Genomic DNA, 21064 nt, shown 5'->3' with positions numbered 1-21064 from the left:
AATACACTTTCTTGGTCTTACAATTAATCTGGGCATTATTCTTCCCTAACCAATCCATACCTAAAATTATATCAAACTCTCCCAACTTGAAGAGTATCAAGTCGGCTGTAAACTTATGCCCCGAAATATCAATCTCACACTTCAGACAGAATTGATTCATAGGAATCTTCTCTTGGTTCGCAATTACCACATTTACTACCTCGCTCATAATCATTTTATCACATTGAAGTTTATCAACAAAAGTTTCTGATATAAAAGATCTTGTTGCTCCCGAATCAATCAATACTTTAGCTTTGACATTATTGAGTAAAAGTGTACCTGCTATCACCTCAGAGTTCTGAACAACGTCCTTCATTTTCAAATCGAATGTCCTTGCTGTTGCTTACGGAGTTCTTGTAGGTGGTGGAGGTAATGCCAATACCTCAGCTGGCATGCTTGCACTGGTACTTGCCACATTCATTAAAGCTTTGACTGGTCCGGTTGTCTTGCACTCCCTAGCTATGTGTCCAGTCTTTCCACAATTGTAACATGTAACTCCTAGCTTCGGCATCTTACACTCATTTGCCAAATGTCCCTTCTGGTTGCACCTATAGCATGTCATGCTCAGCTTATTACACACTCCGGGGTGCCTTCTTCCACAATGCTTGCATTCCGGTCTCTGGAATCTGTTTTCTCTAACTTGGCCTTGGCTTGCCTGGTTGTTCCCCTTCGATTCTTGTCTTTTGCCCAAATTTCCTTTCTTTTGAAAATTTCTGCTCATATGGAATCCAATCCTCTTTACATTCCGATCTTGTGAATTTTCGGCTTCAGACTTTTCTCCATAAAATGGAACCTTTCTCTTTTTGTTATCCCTTTCCTTTCTTGACTGCATCCCATTGTTCTCAATCAGAGCAGCTTTCTATACTACTCCCGCATAAGTATCAAGCTCAAGCATAGCCACTATGTCTCTGATCCAAGGCTCCAATCCTAGTTGAAATCTCTTCGCTTTTTCCTCCTCAGTGCTGGTATACTTTGTCACAAACCTTGACAACTCGGTGAACTTCCTCTCATACTCTAGTACAGACATATTCCCTGGCTTCAACTCAAGAAATTTAAGCTCCATCTGATTCTGCATGTACTTAGGGTAATACTTTTCCAGAAATAACTTCTTAAATCTTTCCCAAGAAACTTGCTGAGTTGCTTCCATAGCTTTTACTGATTCCCACCAATAGATGACTTCGCCCTTCAAGAAGTAAGTAGCATATGGGGTCTTCTGAGCGTCCCCTAACTGTACCAACTCAAAAGCCCTTTCCATTTCCTTAATCCATGTGTTAGCTATTATTGGATCAGTGGTATCATGAAATGCAGGTGAGTTCACATTCTCAAAAGCCTTGAAAGTGACAACTTGTCGAGGTGGTACTAGTGGATCAGGTGGTTGGTGTGGTTCATGGTTATCTTGGTTTTCAAATCGTTGTTGAAGAGTTAGTTGTTGTTGAGCTATAGCATCGGTTTGTTTTTGCAAAGTTTCCAGTAATCGAAGAATATTTGGATCTGTGGTAGATGTGGTTGTTGGGTTCTTCTTTTTGGGTGGCATGATCCTGAAATAAGAGTTATATCAAAACAAGTATGAATAATGAAATAATTCGAGGGTATCGTATGGCATTCTTATTTATATATGAGGTCAAGTTTCAAATTAAACAGATATGGTGATGCATATAAAGGCGTAAAATAGTAGTTGAGAGCAAATGGAACGATAGTGCATAATAATTGAAATTTTAAGGTCACAATACATCGGGATTAGGACAAAGTCTGATTCTAGGAATAACATGCTCATTTAAAGGTAACAACTGGGAATTTTACGAAGTCTGATAATACAACAACATGAAAGGTAGATAATGGAAAGAACTAAGGCTCCACTCCATCAAACGGGGCTTGGTAGTCTTCTCCTCTCGAAGCGTCTTCACAATGCTCTGGAGCTCATCCGCCACCATCTAGATGATATACTGGCTGGTGCGGTCTCGGTGCGATGGCAGCTCCTCAAGCTTAGTGTTGACGTACTGAACCAAAGTCTCAAGTCTCCCAGTCATCTGCTCCTTAGGCTTCCCTTTATAGTTTCGGCTGTCCGCGTACACGTTCTTCAGTCGGTCTATCAGTCGGTCGTACTTGCCCTGAAGCATGTCAAACTCGCGCCTCAACTCAGCATACATGGAAAAAGCAATAGTGTCGTCCGACCCAGAGGATGACGAGGAATGCGCCTTTTGCTGACAAACCAATTAGAGGAGTATTAATAATAATAATAATAAATTTACTTAACCTACTCTCTCGCATATTATCTATAGCCTATACATATATCCTATAACCTATTTGGGCTGTCCAGGGACTCTAAACCGTAGCTCTGATACCAAAACCTGTCACACCCCCAACTTAACATACAAAATAAATAACTTTTACAATATTTAAAAGAAAGTAAACTTGACCGAATCCAAGATCTTACAGTTTAGGGTTTAGAACAGCCCAACACTACCATCTATTACAACTGATTTTTTTATCGAGTCCTCACACAAAACTATCTTTTATTCTACCTGAGCTCGGACATACTCATCGGCGTCACAGGTCTTACGTGCTGTCTGCTTGAATCTAACCATAGCTGCTAGCTGTAATATCAGGGTAAAGCAAGGAGTGAGCCAAATGCTCAACAAGTGCTAAATAATACGGTACAAAGCATAAATCGAGATATATATATAAAAAATGACAATGCGAAGACGTAACCATTATTAACAAGAGATAAAACTTTGAGTGATGGCATCATTTGCTTGAATCAAAACATTTTTAAAATCATAACTTAAACGAAATCATTTTATGACGCTACAGATTACAGCCGGTGATCAGCCGTGAAGTAATCCCGAACCTCGCTGGGTTCTAAAACATTAATGGGATCCCTAGGCAACTTTTAAGCCTACAATATAAGTGTCGAAAGGACTCGCGTCTCAGTCCAGATCCACTATTCAAAGAAAACATTTATCCCCCTTTGGGACTGAAAATCCATATTTTAATTATTTCAAAACTGATTCCGATTTATGATAAAATCTCTTAAGTAGTAAGGGATTATAGATCAACTTGAAACACTGGAAATATGTTACCAAATATCAGGGCCATGATCCACTAGAATTTACTTTATTAGGGCAATTGAAAGGTTTCTATATACAAGAACTTTGACAAGGAAATTTAGCAAGACTATTGGATATTATGAAAGAGTAATGCCAAACTAGGCTTAAAGCAATGGTTTTCGACAAGGTACAAGTACTAGAACATCAAGAAGATAAGCTTCATGAATACTAAGGGTGTTAAGGTATGAAGAAATGATCTTTAGCTCAAGGTATATCAGGATTGTCGAACTTTAGGGCAAGAAAAAAAAAGGTTATCAATCAATTAAGAACAACTTTAAAGAATATCTGGCTTTTAGGTATCGAGGTACAATTTCTAATGGGGTTCAAGCATCAGGGTGAGATGTCAATATTTTAGGAATCAATAGCATGTTAATCAAGAGGATCAATCAAGTATTATATCAAATTTTTATTTTATCATGGCATTCCAATTACTTTGATATACTAGCGTGATACGACTTTTGATCTACTTGCAATATGTACTTGAGGGTTCATGGCATTTCTATATAATGTAAAGATAGATTTAAGAATCGCTTGGTTCAAGTATATCAAGATAACTCAGGATAATCGCATCAATATAAATGAACTAGTTATCACACATTTGCAGTGTAAACGAAAAACAGGTTGAATCACTTGCCTTGAAAAAGGCTGGTCTGGTCTGGATGGTAGGAGCAACTGGAAGCTTTACTCGACCTTTATGGCAAGTTTACCCTCGTCTCGAGATCCTACATAATTAATAATAACCTCATTATAATATACTCTCACCAACTCAACCTATTTACAACCCAAAATTAAACACAAATGGCACTTAGGCCTATATGCACGAAATTTATAATCACCTCATAAATACAATAGTACACATAGCCACATATACTCACATACCATATTTTAATACCAAATAATATCACTCACATCATAATGCAACACTAGGCTTGGATGATCTCGATCCCCAACTAAGTCACTTGATCGCTAAACTAGACAAAGTCTCCAAATTGGGCCTTCTAACTTGATGTGCCATTACTTAAATATCCAAAACCTATTGACCCTCACTTGGGACTTTAACTCTAATGGCTTTATACTATCTTGCAACCATAGTGTTCAACCCAGGTCTCACTCATAGGTGCTCTAAAACTATGTGGTAAGTGAAAGTGCTCACTGGAGTAAATTTCAGAATGACATCTATGGTTTCTTGAGTTCATTAGACACTCTTAAACTACAATTTTACCTCCAAAACTTCTACACTAGACTCTTATGACCATAAGGCATCTCCCAAACTTGATGTGGCTCAAGGGTCTAGCTTTGGCCTCCTTGGGCCTAAGCTCAAAGTCCATGGTTCCCCTATTTTTCTGGGCAGAAAACACCCTGACTTGAACTAACTTGTGACACATGGTTCTAACTCAAATCCTATGAAATACGGTTGGAAAAACTCCTCTGACACTCCCTCTAACTAAGGCCCAACAGGGCCTAATGAGGGCCTACCCATGATATGGTCAAAACTTCCTATTTCTATGTTGCAACAAAACTGTCCCCTGCTGGACAGATTTTGTGATTCCACTCGTGCACCTAACCAAACGACTTGTAAATCTCCAAAAAATACCTAAAACCTTTTATATACTCCTAATGCTAGCTTCTGGTGGCTTGGGCCTCAAAGTGCACAACAATGACATGGTCAAAACTCACTCTAAACCTCAGGGTAGCAAACTGATTTTCTAGCAGAAACTAAGACTCTCCTTTCTCCAAGGTTCTCACTTAACAAACTCAACCACCAACAACCAAAATACCCAACCCATAACTTAACTATGGTGATCTACCGAACTAACTTCCTTACACTCAAAATAGGCTTAGTGGAGATCATCCTTACCTAGGGTTCAACATAGCAAAATAAAGGAAATCACATTACACAAATTACAAGTCATCAAGTTTTCAAGGACAACAACTTTAACCCTTTTGATAAGTATAAACGAGATAACATCACATATTAAGGAGCACAATTCTTAATTAATATCTTAACTTAACTAAAATTAAGGTTTACTAGCAAAATATCACTTCGAATGATCAATAACTTCCAAAATTCAAGAGAAATCTACATGCATGCATGACTTCGAGTCTTTCAAACCAAAACAACATGATTTACAAATAAATTTTCATTATAAATCAACATGAAAGCCTATCATGGATTATATCTAAATGACCACCTAGCATGCAAAGGTTTTTACCAAGATTTTACTAAGATTTTCATGTTATTATCATAAAAACACACAAAATGAAACAAAGCAACCAAAGCACCATCCATTCGGCTCCTATCAAGTCATGGCCGAATGGATTAGGGTGAAAACAACATTTGCATAAGTGCAACACACTCATGTTTAGCCATTCTCAGCCCTATGATACTATAACTCATGGTGAAAGCCTTGAATTCATAAGAATCAAGGATATTCACTTTGAGTTTAACAAAAAAAACATCACCATGCAAAGTCAATACATAAGTTTTCTACTCTAAACTCTTGAGATACACATGAACAACATGTAGGGAGTAAGATTACTTAATTATCGGATGATTATTTGAGTGAAGAAATGAAGAAAGAAGGGGATGGGGGCTTCGGTTTTGGAAATTGCCGAGAGGGAGGGGAGAAAGTCGAGATGGAGGAGGAGAAGAAGAGGAGAGTGAAGTGGTGGAGTGAAAGTGGAGTGGTGATGTAATAACCCCAATTTTTGGAATTTTTGAAACACGGATGAATAGTAACTTTTGTTGATGATGCTGATTAAGAAAAATTATCAGACCACGCTATATAGGAGTCCTGTTATGGAAATTCTAATATCGTATTAGTATTCCATAAAGTAAATAAGTGTATGTAAAGATCGTCAGAATCCAAATTCAAACACTTTGATTTTTCCCGAAAATCCACCAGATACCGAAAGAATTGAGTATAAGGTAACATGATTAAAAGGATTTAATTCAAGGATTATAAGAGAGGATCATAAAAGCAATATAAAATATTAAGAAAGGTTTAGGGGAACCCAAGTAATAAGATCCCGGGTATGATCCCTCAAACGATAAACGAGAACCAAAGTTAAGCGAACCGTATAACAGATCAGCGGTCATTAGCCAAGTAATTAGGGGTTAATCAAAGAGGTTAATGGACGATGATGTCATCACACCAACAAGAGGAAGACAAGTGTAACAAGATGACATAAGCAGATGACATAAGCAGATGACAAACTGGGAAGGATTGGTTGGTTGATTGTGAGCCACACAATTTTTACCATGGTAACAATTTAATTAACAAACAAAATGTAGCAACCAATCCAAGGCAAAACAAATCATAAAACACAAATTAGAAGTTGACTTTTGCTTTCCAAGAACAAAAGCTCTCGGCCAAAACCAGAGCAGCAACTTCAAACTACCATATCTCCTTCAATACTCACTCAAATAGTATGTTCTATAGCTCTTTGGAAAGGTATTGAGATGGCCTACAACTCTTGTTCACAATTCTCGTCCAAATAAGCATGGTAAGACCCTCGTTTTGACAGTTCTTTCAATCTAACTTTTAGAAACTTCAAAACCTAACTTTGTGTTCTTGATTTCTTTGGAAAGATCAAGCTTGTAGGAGGCTCCCTAAGACTTCCTAGCTACTCTAATCACTCCAAGGAAGGTATAACACCTCCAAACCCTAACTTTACTTTGAGTATTACGATGGTTTTGATGGTTATAGTAAATGAGAAGCATGATGCTTGTGTGTTTAGAGTTTGGATAGGATATGTAGTGATTTGGATGTTGAAATCTTGTTTATAGTTAATGAAACATAAGTATAGCTAGTAGTTCATGTGTGGGGTTGTATAAATTGGAAAATCTTGAGGTTTGGGGACTGATGTAGTAAGGTTTGGATGAGAGTTGGTTGTATTGTTGGTTGTGAGTTGAATGGTGGTTGTTTGGAGTGGTTTAAAACTTGGTAATCGCGTAAACATGATCGTCATAATGCCCGATTTTCCTTAACTGTTCTGGTCTTAACTTTAGAACCCGTGAACTCACTGAAAGATTCTAACCTTTGCCATTTTTAGATAGTTCATGTTACGAGCTTCATTTTGATATGTGGTTCGCTTGAATGCGATGTACGGTTTAGGAGCAACGACCTTTTTAAGTAACGGCATTTCGCGAACGAACCATTACCCCTCGCCTTACTTTGAAACCTTGGTTAAGGCCCTTAAATGACTAATTGGAGTATGAAACAATTATTTAAAGTGGACTAGGCAGTTGGTAGGGTATTCGCGAAAGCGTCACCTTAAAATTCGTAACGGTTAATTTATTAAAAATGGTGGAGCCGAGGGTACTCGAACGACTTATGTGATTTGTTAAGCGTAGAAATGACCATAAGCAAACGTTAGGGTTCAATTGGTTAAAGTCTAGTTTCTTAAGCGACCATGGTTTAATTCCGGCTTATGTTGTTGTTCATAGGTTACCGAATCCACTCTAAGCTTAACTCTACCCCGGAGCACTCAGGCATGTTTTCTACCCGTTATACTGTTGTTGTGATGTATATATGTATATGCATTATCTTGTGATAAGTGCATGATTGTTATTAGCAAATCTTGCGATATATTGGAGCATGCTGATATGGTATATATGCATGTCGGTTTCGTAATCTTGATATCTAATTATTGATTCAATTGCTTATAAGTTGCATAATACCTATGCTAGAGATAAGCAGTAGTTGCGTATACCCTTAGTATAGGGGACCCAAAGGTGAACATATTTTCTAAACCGGGAGATGATGTTCCCGAGTATATATATATATATATATATATATATATATATATATATATTTATTTATATATATATAAATAGTTTTGAAAACTATTATTCGAATAAGGTTTTTTCGATAACTTTATTTCACTTAATGAATATTATTTTGAATATTCATTCGAGGACTTATGACTCCGCTTATTTTATTTAATGAATATTGTTTTGAATATTCATTCGAGGACTTATGACTCCGCTTATTTTATTAAATAATATTCTTTATTTTATTAAAGAATAATGTTTCGATAATCAAACTTATTTTCGATTATTCAAATAAAGATCGTAGTTTCGTATAAGTATATATTTGGTTATTTATTATTCATTTCAAGTATGAGTTTTAAAACTTCTACTTCAATTGTTTTTATAAAGATTATTCTTTATGGGAATATTATTTAAATAATAATATTTAGATATTTTCTAATATATTGGGACTGATTTATTTTATTAAATCAGTATTACTCCAAACATTCTTAAAAATATTTTCGAGTTTTCAAAATGATTTTTAAAGGTTAGGGCGGATCCCAAAACTCATTTTTTTATATTTAAGATCTTCCTTTCGAAGGGGATTTAAATACTCGCTCAAAACCTGAGGGATCCGGTTCTGTGGTGTATTTTATATTCGCAATAAGGTTGTTGTTTTGATAAATGAGTTTTTGATTACTTACCCAACACTCGGGAAGTAAAATTCTTGGAACAAGTTAATCCATTAACAGGCACCGCCTGGGAAATATCGGTGAGTTTTCCTTTCCAACTAGATACGACTTCTTGGTGGAGCCGTATCAACAAGTTTTTACTTGGGGAAAGGGGGGACGAGCTTTACGTTTCAGGGTCATGGATTTGATCTGAACTAGGAGTGGCGTAAGTGGTCGAGTGACGCCGGCCCAGCCTTATTATATTGGCCCAAATGGCCTGGAAGTTCCGCTAAGACGGTCCATTCATTAGGAGTACAGGGTTCGGTTGACAAGTAAATCCGACTGTTCTCCTCTACATGTAGAAAATGGTGGGGTTGCACTACTGCGACTGATCATCGTGAGTGGTCTTCCTGGCGCGGTAAACTCCCATAATGAGTTCATCATCCAATTGGATATTTCTGCAACACTACCTAGAGCATTTCGATAGAAAGGCTACTGTTGGGCGATTGTTGAGTGTTGGCAGGGTCGAGTTTTGAAAAGGATGTTTTCATCAAATGAAGTATCTCGCAACTTCATTTCATTTTGAGGATATTTCAAAGATTGAATCTATTCAAGTCTTTTCTTGTAGTCTCATCTATGTGATGAACATTTGAAACTGATGATACCTTGAACGGTGGTAGTTCAAGTAGTATCCGGAAAAGATATAAGTATATTGGAGTATCTTGTAACTTCATATTTTCAACTTATATCTGGTTAATGATTATCTTATGCATGATAAAGATTTTCACAAAAACGTTGAGACAAGGTTAGATATATGAGATCACCTTACAACCATATTTTTATACAGTTATCAACTGGAACTCTGTGTATATTATGCATGGAAGAGGACTTCCAAGATTTTAAAAAGTATATATACATATATACTGAATATTTTGCGACTTGGTCGCGATAAGATATCAAACTTGGTTCATTTTTTTACTTGACCAAGACTTTCATGAGTACTATGAGAATGCTCATATATTGTTAATCATTATACATATTATTTTGGTGAGCTTGTTGTTCACCCTTACTTTCTTCTTTCATCACACAACATCAGATAGACAAGATGAACATGACCAAGCTCCCAATTCGCGAGCGGATAGGAAACGTTCCGCAATTTCCTATAGGCGTTGATGTCGATGTAGCTGAGGTAGGAACTACCAATAGGCTAGGCTTTCAACTTTTGATGTACCAGACTTATGTATCTTTATGAATTATAATAATGGCAAAGAAATGTAAATTTATTCAGAAATGCTTTTAAGGTGTAATGGCATATAATTGTGGCATAAAATGACTCGTGTTATTTTTGGATATTCATCTCTGAGACTATAACTTGTGGTGTGTGTGTTTATTGTGGGGTCACAGTACAGAGTAGTTGATTATTTATTAAGATTGGGTGTTATTAAGGGAAATGGAACTCGTGACAACCCGGATCCCCGACCCTGGATTTGGGGGTGTTACAGAAATGGTATCAGAGCTAAGCGTTATAAACCTCAGAGATGAAGTGACGTTAAAATAATAAGTTCACTAAGATAAATAAGAACTCTTGCCAAGTTCATAGTCAGACTACCTAACGTAGTACTGATAGTTAAAACCCTTATGGGAACCCTTATAAATATCATGATAGGAGCGTAGTTCGTTATCGTATATGGTAGCGGGACTCCGAACCCTGAGGTTGAGGAGCAACAAATCGATGATGTTTTATTAGTTATTGGAGATCAGATTGTGGATCCGATAGAGCGTCCTAACACGGGACCGGATGATGTTCATATTGGGGATGTAGCGGTTGAGGATGTTGTCCTAGAAGGGATTATCGCTGAGAAGGATCCCGTGAAGGATCCTGACAAGAATGAATAAAGGACCACTGAGGAATTGATAACCATGGTTAGGGCGACTACCAGAGGTAGGATTGGCCGGTCACTACAGGAGGTTCGTTCAAGTTCGTAAAGATAGTATCCCCTTTAACGCGGATTACTCATAAGACTGAGAAGTTCAAATGGACAGAGAAATGCGAGAACAGCTTTCAAGAACTAAAGCAAAGGTTGGTGACGGCTCCTATGTTGGCGTTGCCGGATGGAAAAGGAGATTTTATGATTTGTAGTGATGCTTCGCATAAGGAATTAGGGTGCTTCTTATACAGCACAACAAGGTAATCGCGTACGCGTCAAGACAATTAAGGGAATATAAAATTCGATATCCCCACCCATGAGCTTGGGCTCGTGGCAATAGTTTTGCCCTAAAGATTGGAGGCACTACTTGTATGGAGAGAAGTGCGATATTTACACAAGCCATAAGTGCTCTAGTGCATTTTCACGCAGAAAGAGCTCAACATACGCCAGAGGAGGTGGTTAGAGCTAATCAAGGATTACGATTATGAGATTCTTTATCATCCAGGGAAAGCCAAAATGGTGGCTAATGCCCTTAGTGTAAAGGAGAGACTCAAGATGATAATCTCTTTGGGAGAGTTGATAAGAGATTTTGAGAAAATGGAAATAGAAGTGAGGATAACCGGAGCCGGTACCGAAAAGCTGTTTGAGATTGCAATACAGCCCGAATTATTGGAAAAGAACATATTGTGCCAGAAAAAGTGATGAATGAAGGCAGAGAGCCAACAAATAGATAAGAGATTAACACCGAGAAAGATGATAAGGGAATAATGAGGTATTCCTACAGAATTTGGGTTCCAAATGTTCAAGAGCTTAAAGATGAGATCTTAGATGAAAGCTAGTTTGAGGAATAAGATTTAGAGCAAACCCTGAACGTGATAGTCATGGAGGTCGCCATCAAGAAAGAAGGAACCCATAACATAATGAAGTGGAAAATGAGGATTTAAAACATGTAGGATGACCCCGATTATGGGGAGGAAGAAGGAACGTTCAGACTAAGGAAACAGAAGTTGAGTAAGGAAAAGAGACCCGAGACGGTACTCCTATACGACAATTTATGGACCTTTCTAGACAGAACTTAGACTATTATCCCCAACCACCACCCTGAGGAAACAATGCGGTGAGAAATTCTTTCAGGACCTTTAAGTCGCTAAGCTCTCAGAGTTCCAAGGAACAAGCTGACCCAGTCGAGGCAAGAGCCTGGCTAAAGGAAATATAGGAATCATTTGAGATTCTAAATGATTGACGAATTACAAAAGACTTTTTTTGTCACTTACCCTCCTAAGAGAGAGGCCACCCGCTGGTGAAAGGCTAAGGAAGGCACGGAGCAAGAGATTATAATAAACTGATTTAAGTTCAGTCAATTGTTTTCAGGAAAGTACTTCCCAAGGTTATGGAGATAGTGTAAAAGCTTTAGAGCCAGAACAAAGGCAGACGAGTATGATGAATTATGAATCTAAGTTGTAAAAGTTGTCAAGATTCATTCTGAGGACACGAATCCAGAATGATGGGATGTTTGAAATCAATGCTTATGTTGTGTTGGTTCGTGAAATAATGATAAGAGAAAGGAAAATAAAAAGAAACTGAAGTGGAAAGGAATATAAAGGCAATGGAGTTTGAGGAATGATAAGGGAGTTGGGTATGAGGAAACCCTAAAGACTCGTAGCAATAGAAATAGAAAAGTATGTAATCGTCAGGATGAGGGTGATTCACCATGAGTTAAAATTGATGGTTGAAGGCATAAGAGATACATATATTTTATCCTCTGTAAGTTGGGAGGATTCGAGGAAACCTTGAGATAGTTCGAAGGATAAATAATGAGACGCGGATAGACTGAGGAGACAAGGAAGTAAGAAATTAGGAAAATTGGATGAAGGAAGTGACCCTACAAAAATGTGAAGTGTAAGACCGGTGGCTTGATACCCAGAAAGGGAGACGTCAGGTATGAAAGATATCTCAATATTGAGATGACTGTTGACATAAACAACAAAAGTAAATAAGGAATTATTAAGACGAAGTTCACGTTGAACACGACCAATATCTCCCAGAACATCCCTGTTGTCATTACCAAATTAGGCAAGCAAAGCAAAAAAAAAACCGTTGTTATCTTTTGGAGGCCATATGGATTGACCTCAGTTTGAATAAAGATGCTATTGTGAAATTAAGTATAGACTATCGAAGTGAGAATGATTGAATAAGGTAATCTATGAAGTATATATGACTTGATTTATCCATGTAAGAGTGTAAGTATCTTTTAAAGGTGGAATTAAGGATAAAACCCCGATAACTTGAAATGAATCCTAGGGGAATGCATAAAGGTTGGCATTTCACCTTTAATAGGGACATCATGAGTTTTGACAGTATGAATTGGAAAGGATTAAGGTAACAAGAACCTTTAAGGATCAGTGGAGAAATTTTTCAGAAGTATATAGACAATGATTCTGGTATTAGTAAATGGTATCTTGATATGCCCTGTGCCTAGGGTGTACCTGATGAAGGATTTAAGGATAACCTTAGAGGTTTTACAAGGAGAAAGGTAATATTCAAAGTTCTCAAGAATAGAAATTTTGATGAAGGAAATATGACGTAATTATAATAATGCCAGGTGGGGCACGTGTTGAACCATAAGAAAGTATAGATCGATCTAATGAGGGTCGAGATTGGTGAAAACAAGAATGACCCAAGATAAGAGACGTCCTAAGTATGATCGAGAGTCAGTCATGACAATGTTCACATCTAAAGATTAAGGCAATGACTTATGGAAAATGGTGATTTTTTTTTCTCACCAGGACTTAAGAGAAGCATTTTCACATAAGCAGTGATTTAAATGAGGTAGAAAATTTAGTTGGAGGTGGTTAAAATGACATTGATTGTAAGGAAATTTTACTATCAGGAAAGGTCAAAGAGGTGGCCAACACTTTAAGTGTAAGAGGACAATTATCGGCGCTCGTGCCAGAGGAATACAGTGATAATGGTTAATTCCGTGAAGGTTGTATTATGGTGTGAAAGATTGACATTCCTTTTGATGATTGTGCGGTACTCAACCGTAATAGTAGTTTGGTAAAGATTTAATTCATGTAATCGCCGTGAGCGGGCTTTCTATCTTAGAAGGTCCTATCTTGAGATAAGCCAGGAGCATGTTACGAAAGGACTAAATGAACCTTTGAGCTTCATGTCTCCCAATAAAGAAATATGGTTAATAATGGTATTAGCCTGCTATCGTTGCTTTGATTGAAACTCTTCTGCAATTTTATCTACTTCATGTCATGTATGTACGTCAGGATCAGGAATGTTCTTCATGAATCATGAATGGTAATTATGTTACCTCCTTAGAAGGATTCGATATGATATGAATGGACTCCATATGGTTAGCTATTAAAACTTCATGGAAACTGAATGACTACAATAGCTCAACGGTGGGCTATAGTAATGTAGGAATGATTCTGCGAGTAATGAGCCGATTACTTACAACCGTGAGAGTTGTATTGGAATGGATGTTGAGAGTGAGTACCACTAATCGGTTTGTGGTGGTGTATAAGTTATCATTGATAGACTAATTAAGTCGATTATCTACCTATTGAATACTTATTCCTTCTTACCAATAGAGAGTCGTATTGCTATACGAGGAAGGTTGCGGTGCAAGCATAAAATTCTAGTAACAATGATGTCTAGAATGAAATCCCTTATTCGAGTTTCGATGTCGAGGGAGTTTCAAAGGTGAGTGTTTATGAGCTCGAGCAAGAGCATGGGTCCGTAGAATGATGGACGGAATACCAAAAAAATCTTTAAGCACGTGAAATGCGATGCTATAATACTTGATGTTGATATATATACATATATATTTTGTTCTCCTATGACAAACCTCTATAGTTCAGAGGTAGACTCCAAGCCAGATATTTTGTGGCAGTATATTTTTTTCATATATACAATTCTCTTCAATTCATTCTTTTCTTTTCATTTTGTATAAGCTGAGAAGAACAACCCTTCCAGAAGGGGAGGTATTGCCGAATGACTATCTATCTGTGTGATAGAAGCCTAGTAGGATACCACATGTTGTTTAATTGCTTGTCAAGTACTAAAGGCTGGCCCCCTTCTGTACTAACTATGCAATAGAACAAGTGTTCATGATCATAGTGATCTCTCAATAAATTATTTTACTTCTACACGAAGGACCAAGCTTTCGAAGATGGAGGCAGCTAGAGATGAAGTGGTACCAAGTATGGTAGTATTCGGAATGGAAACACATTCGTGATACTAAGGTTGATGCATTTATTAAAAGGTTATAAAACTCTAGCGAGTAAAGGTATATCTAGAATAGTATTCTGTACGGAAGATAGTAACGCTTTCGAACCAGAAAAGAAGGAGTATTGAGAAGCAAAAGCTATAATGCTAGAAGCTATGATGAGAGTCTGTGCAATAGACTTGAAAGAATTTGGAATGATCACTTAACGCGGATTGAGTTTTCTTACGACAATAGATCATATGTCATTATCGAGATGTCGCCTTATAAGATCCTTGAGGGAAGACAATATCGATCTCCCTTATGTTAGGATGAAGTTGCAGAGCGCAAGATGCTCGGACCAGCAGTGGTCCAAAGGACCAGGGATATAATAGATCTAATCAGAAGACGGCTGGTAGTATCCCAAGATGGACATGAGAAGTATGTTAAATTGACACGAAAGGACAAGGAATAGGAAGTAGGGGACCTAGTGCTGTTATAGGTATTCCCTTGGAAAAGATGGATGTGGTTCGAAAAGAAATGAAAGCTAAGCCCACGAAGTGTTGGACCCTTAGAGATATTAAGACGTATTGGGAAGTTAGCATATGAGCTAGCCCTACCCCCGAACCTGTAGCAAGTTCATAACGTGTTCCATGTATCAATGTTAAGGAAGTGTAATTCGGATGCCAGACAAATAGGGGCATATGAGCGCATAGACATGCAACCAGACGTAACCTATATGGAGCAACCAGGAAGGGTTATAGATTGAAAAGGAACAAGTGCTTAGGAGAAGGGTTATCAAACTAGTCAGAGTTTGATGATAGAACCACAATGTAGGAAAATTTACTTGAGAATTAGAAAGTGCAATGTTAAGAGAGCATCCCTATTCATTTTCTATCCGATTCCGGGACAGAATCCTTTTAAGGAGGAAAGACTGTAATAACCCCAATTTTTGGAATTTTTGAAACACGGATGAATAGTAATTTTTGCTGATGATGGTGATTAAGAAAAATTATCAGACCACGCTATATAGGAGTACTGTTATGGAAATTCTAAGATCGTATTAGTATTCCATAAAGTAAATAAGTGTATGTAAAGATCGTCAGAATCCAAATTCAAACACTTTGATTTTTCCCAAAAATCCACAACATGATTAAAAGGATTTAATTCAAGGATTATAAGAGAGGATCATAAAAGGAATATAAAATATTAAGAAAGGTTTAGGGGAACCCAAGTAATAAGATCCCGGGTATGATCCCTCAAACGATAAACGAGAACCAAAGTTAAGCGAACCGTATAACAGATCAGCGGTCATTAGCCAAGTAATTAGGGGTTAATCAAAGAGGTTAATGGACGATGATGTCATCACACCAACAAGAGGAAGACAAGTGTAACAAGATGACATAAGCAGATGACATGAGCATGACAAAGTGGGAAGGATTGGTTGGTTGATTGTGAGCCACACAATTTTTACCATGATAATAATTTAATTAACAAACAAAAGGTAGCAACCAAGCCAAGTCAAAACAAATCACAAAACACAAATTAGAAGTTGACTTTTGCTTTCCAAGAACAAAAGCTCTCGGCCAAAACCAGAGCAACAACTTCAAACTACCATATCTCCTTCAATACTCACTCAAATAGTATGTTCTATAGCTCTTTAGAAAGGTATTGAGATGGCCTACAACTATTGTTCACAATTCTCGTCCAAATAAGTAGGGGAAGACCCTCGTTTTGACAGTTCTTTCAATCTGACTTTTAGAAACTTCAAAACCTAACTTTGTGTTCTTGATTTCTTTGGAAAGATCAAGCTTGTAGGAGGCTCCCTAAGACTTCCTAGCTACTCTAATCACTCTAAGGAAGGTATAACACCTCTAAAACCTAACTTTACTTTGAGTATTATGATGGTTTTGATGGTTATAGTAAATGAGAAGCATGATGCTTGTGTGTTTAGAGTTTGGATTGGATTTGTAGTGATTTGGATGTTGAAATCTTGTTTATAGTTAATGAAACATAAGTATAGCTAGTAGTTCATGTGTGGGGTTGTATAAATTGGAAAATATTGAGGTTTGGGGACTGATGTAGTAAGGTTTGGATGAGATTTGGTTGTATTGTTGGTTGTGAGTTGAATGGTAGTTGTTTGGAGTGGTTTAAAACTTGGTAATCGCGTAAACATGGTCGTCATAATGTCCGATTTTCCTTAACTGTCCTGGTCTTAACTTTAGGACCCGTGAACTCACTGAAAGATTCTAACCTTTGTCATGTTTAGATAGTTCATATTACGAGCTTCATTTTGATATGTGGTTCGCTTGAATCCGATGTACGGTTTAGGAGTAACGACCGTTTTAAGTAACGGCGTTTCGCGAACGAACCATTACCCCTCGCCTTACTTTGAAACCTTGGTTAAGGCCCTTAAATGAGTAATTGGAGTATGATACAATTATGTAAAGTGGACTAGGCAGTTGGTAGGGTATTTGCGAAAGCGTTGCCTTAAAATTCGTAACGGTTAATTTATTAAAAATGGTGGAGCCGAGGGTACTCGAACGACTTATGTGATTTATTAAGCGTAGAAATGACCATAAGCAAACGTTAGGGTTCAATTGGTTAAAGTATAGTTTCTTAAGCGACCGTGGTTTAATTCCGGCTTATGTTGTTGTTCATAGGTTACCAGACCCACTCTAAGCTTAAGTCTACCCCGGAGCACTCAGGCAAGTTTTCTACCCGTTATACTGTTGTCGTGATGTATATATGTATATGCATTATCTTGTGATAAGTGCATGATTGTTATTAGCAAATCTTGCGATATATTGGAGCATGCTGATATGGTATATATGTATGTCTGTTTCCTAATATTAATATCTAATTGTTGATTCAATTGCTTATAAGTTGCGTAATACCTATGCTAGAGATAAGCAGTAGTTGCGTATACCCTTAGTATAGGGGACCCAAAGGTGAACATATTTTCTAAACCGGGAGAAGATGTTCCCGAGTATATTATATATATATATATTTATATATATAAATAGTTTCCAAAACTATTATTCGAATAAGGTTTATTCGATAACTTTATTTCACTTAATGAATATTATTTTGAATATTCATTCGAGGACTTATGACTCCGCTTATTTTATTTAATGAATATTGTTTTGAATATTCATTCGAGGACTTATGACTCCACTTATTTTATTAAATAATATTCTTTATTTTATTAAAGAATAATGTTTCGATAATCAAACTTATTTTCGATTATTCAAATAAAGATCGTACTTTCGTATAAGTATATATTTGGTTATTTATTATTCATTTCAAGTATGAGTTTTAAAACTTCTAGTTCAATTGTTTTTATAAAGATTATTCTTTATGGGAATATTATTTAAATAATAATATTCAAATATTTTCTAATATATTGGGACTGATTTATTTTATTAAATCAGTATTACTCCAAACATTCTTAAAAATGTTTTCGAGTTTTCAAAATGATTTTTAAAGGTTAGGGCAGATCCCAAAACTCATTTTTTTTATATTTAAGATCTTCCTTTCGAAGGGGATTTAAATACTCCCTCAAAACCTGAGGGATCCGGTTCTGTGGTGTATTTTATATTCACAACAAGGTTGCTGTTTTGATAAAAGAGTTTTTGATTACTTACCCAACACTCGGGAAGTAAAATTCTTGGAACAAGTTAATCCATTAACAGGCACCGCCTGGGAAATATCGATGAGTTTTTCTTTCCAACTAGATACGACTTCTTGGTGGAGCCGTATCAACAAGTTTTTACTTGGGGAAAGGGGGGACGAGCTTTACGTTTCAGAGTCATGGATTTCATCTGAACTAGGAGTGGCATAAGTGGTCGAGTGGCGCCGGCCCAGCCTTATTAAATTGGCCCAAATAGCCTGGAAGTTCCGCTAAGACGGTCCATTCCTTAGGAGTCCAGGTTTTGGTTGACAAGTAAATCTGACTGTTCTCCTCTACATGTAGAAAATGGTGGGGTTGCACTACTGCGACTGATCATCGTGAGTAATCTTCCTGGCGCGGCAAACTCTCGTAATGAGTTCATCATCCAATTGGATATTTCTGCAACACTACCCAGAGCACTTCGATAGAAAGGCTACGGTTGGGAGATTGTTGAGTGTTGGCATGGTTGAGTTTTCAAAATGATGTTTTCATCAAATGAAGTATCTCGTAACTTCATTTCATTTTGAGGATATTTCAAAGATTGAATCTATTCAAGTCTTTTCTTGTAGTCTCATCTATGTGATGAACTTTTGAAACTGATGATACCTTGAACGATGGTAGTTCAAGTAGTATCCGGAAAAGATATAAATATATTGGAGTATCTTCTAACTTCATCTTTTCAACTTATATCTGGTTAATAATTATCTTATGCATGACAAAGATTTTCACAAAAATGTTGAGACAAAGTTAGATAAATGAGATCACCTTGCAACAATATATTTATACAGTTATCAACTGGAACTCTGTGTATATTATGCATGGAAGAGGACTTCCAAGATTTTGAAAATTATATATACATATATACTGAATATTTTTCGACTTGGTCGCGATAAGATATCAAACTTGGTTCATTTTTTTACTTGACCAAGACTTTCATGAGTACTATGAGAATGCTCATATATTGTTAATCATTATACATATTATTTCGGTGAGCTTGTTGCTCACCCTTGCTTTCTTCTTTCATCACACAACATCAGATAGACAAGATAAACATGACCAAGCTCCCAATTCGCGAGCGGATAGGAAACATTACGCAATTTCCTATAGGCGTTGATGTCGCTGTAGCTGAGGTAGGAACTACCAATAGGCTAGGCTTTCAACTTTTGATGTACCATACTTATGTATCTTTATGAATTGTAATAATGGCAAAGAAATGTAAATTTATTCAGAAACCCTTTTAAGGTGTAATGGCATATAATTGTGGAATAAAATGACTCGTGTTATTTTTGGATATTCATCTCTGAGACTATAACTTGTGGTGTGTTTGTTTATTGTGGGGTCACAGTACAGAGTAGTTGATTGTTTATTAAGATTGGGTGTTATTAAGGGAAATGGAACTCGTGACAACCCGAATCCCCGACCCCGGATTTGGGGGTGTTACAGGTGATCACTTCCTTGATTTGTTTTTATGTCTTGATTTGACTATAATGTGAGTGGGTTTGGGTAATGACAAGAGTAACCTTCTAGCTAGAGTTAGGCTATCTTGCATGCAAGGTCAAGGAGGTAATTTAACTAATAAACCATGACTTAGTGGGTTTAAAAATGTCTTCTTTGTCCTTGAAGAGTATAGAAAGGTGGTTTGCATGCAAGGGCTTCCTTGTAATTTGCTAATTATTACAACTAAAATTTGTAAATATTTATTTTTATAAAATAAAATACAAGTTCAAAAATTATAAAATTTATACCATAAAATAACTTGGATTTTCAGAAATTTTATAAAATAACTTTCGAAATTTGTAAACAAAATAACTTTTAAAGAAAATTTCTCCAAGGTTTAGAATATTCCTTATAAATCAAAAATAAAGGAAATAAATAATCTTTTGCTTTGAAAAATCATATACTATATAAAGAAAATTTATAATGCCGAAATTTTCATTCACACAAACGTACAACCATTAAGTATATTTACATTCGGCTATAATATTATACCAAGTCCACAAATAATATTACACAAAATGCCGGTCGTAACAATTAATCAAGGTTTTAAGTCTTTCTAACAACTTTCCCCTCACAAATAAAGGTATAAAACTTCTGGCCTTTAAGTACTAAGTTTGTTTGCTTCAATTTTGGGATGGTTTGGATGGATGAGTAGTTGTTTGAATGATTAAGCTTGAATTGAACTTTGATTGTTAAGTAGATTAGTTGATTATGGAGATGGTATAATATTGAATTCGATTGAGGATCTTGAGCTTGTTTCGGCTAAGATCAGTAGCCTAGGTTTGAATCTTGAAGTTTTGGATGCATTGTAGTTGGAAGGGATTGATTTAGAGTGGTAAAAATATTGGAAATCGCTAAGTTCTAGCCGTCATAATGCCCGATTTTCCTTAACTGTTTCTGTGCTTAACTTTAGGACCCGTGAACTCACTGTAAGATTTTGACCTTTGCTATGTTTAGATAGTTCATGTTACGAGCTTCGTTTTGATATATCGTTCGCCTAAATCCGATTTACGAGCGATGAGAAATGACCATTTTAAGTAAAGGAATTTCGCGAGCGAACCCCAAAACCTCGAGTAACTTTGAGACCATATTTGAGACCCTTAAATGGTTAATAGAAACACGAGAGATTTATGTCAAGTGAATAAGGCAGTTAGTAAAGTTTTCGCGGAAGAGTCGC

This window comes from Apium graveolens, chromosome 9, assembly GCF_009905375.1.
Source record: "Apium graveolens cultivar Ventura chromosome 9, ASM990537v1, whole genome shotgun sequence".
In the NCBI taxonomy this organism is placed as follows: Eukaryota; Viridiplantae; Streptophyta; class Magnoliopsida; order Apiales; family Apiaceae; genus Apium; species Apium graveolens.
The sequence above is the reverse complement of the archived record's forward strand: the minus strand, read 5'-3'. Positions refer to the sequence as shown.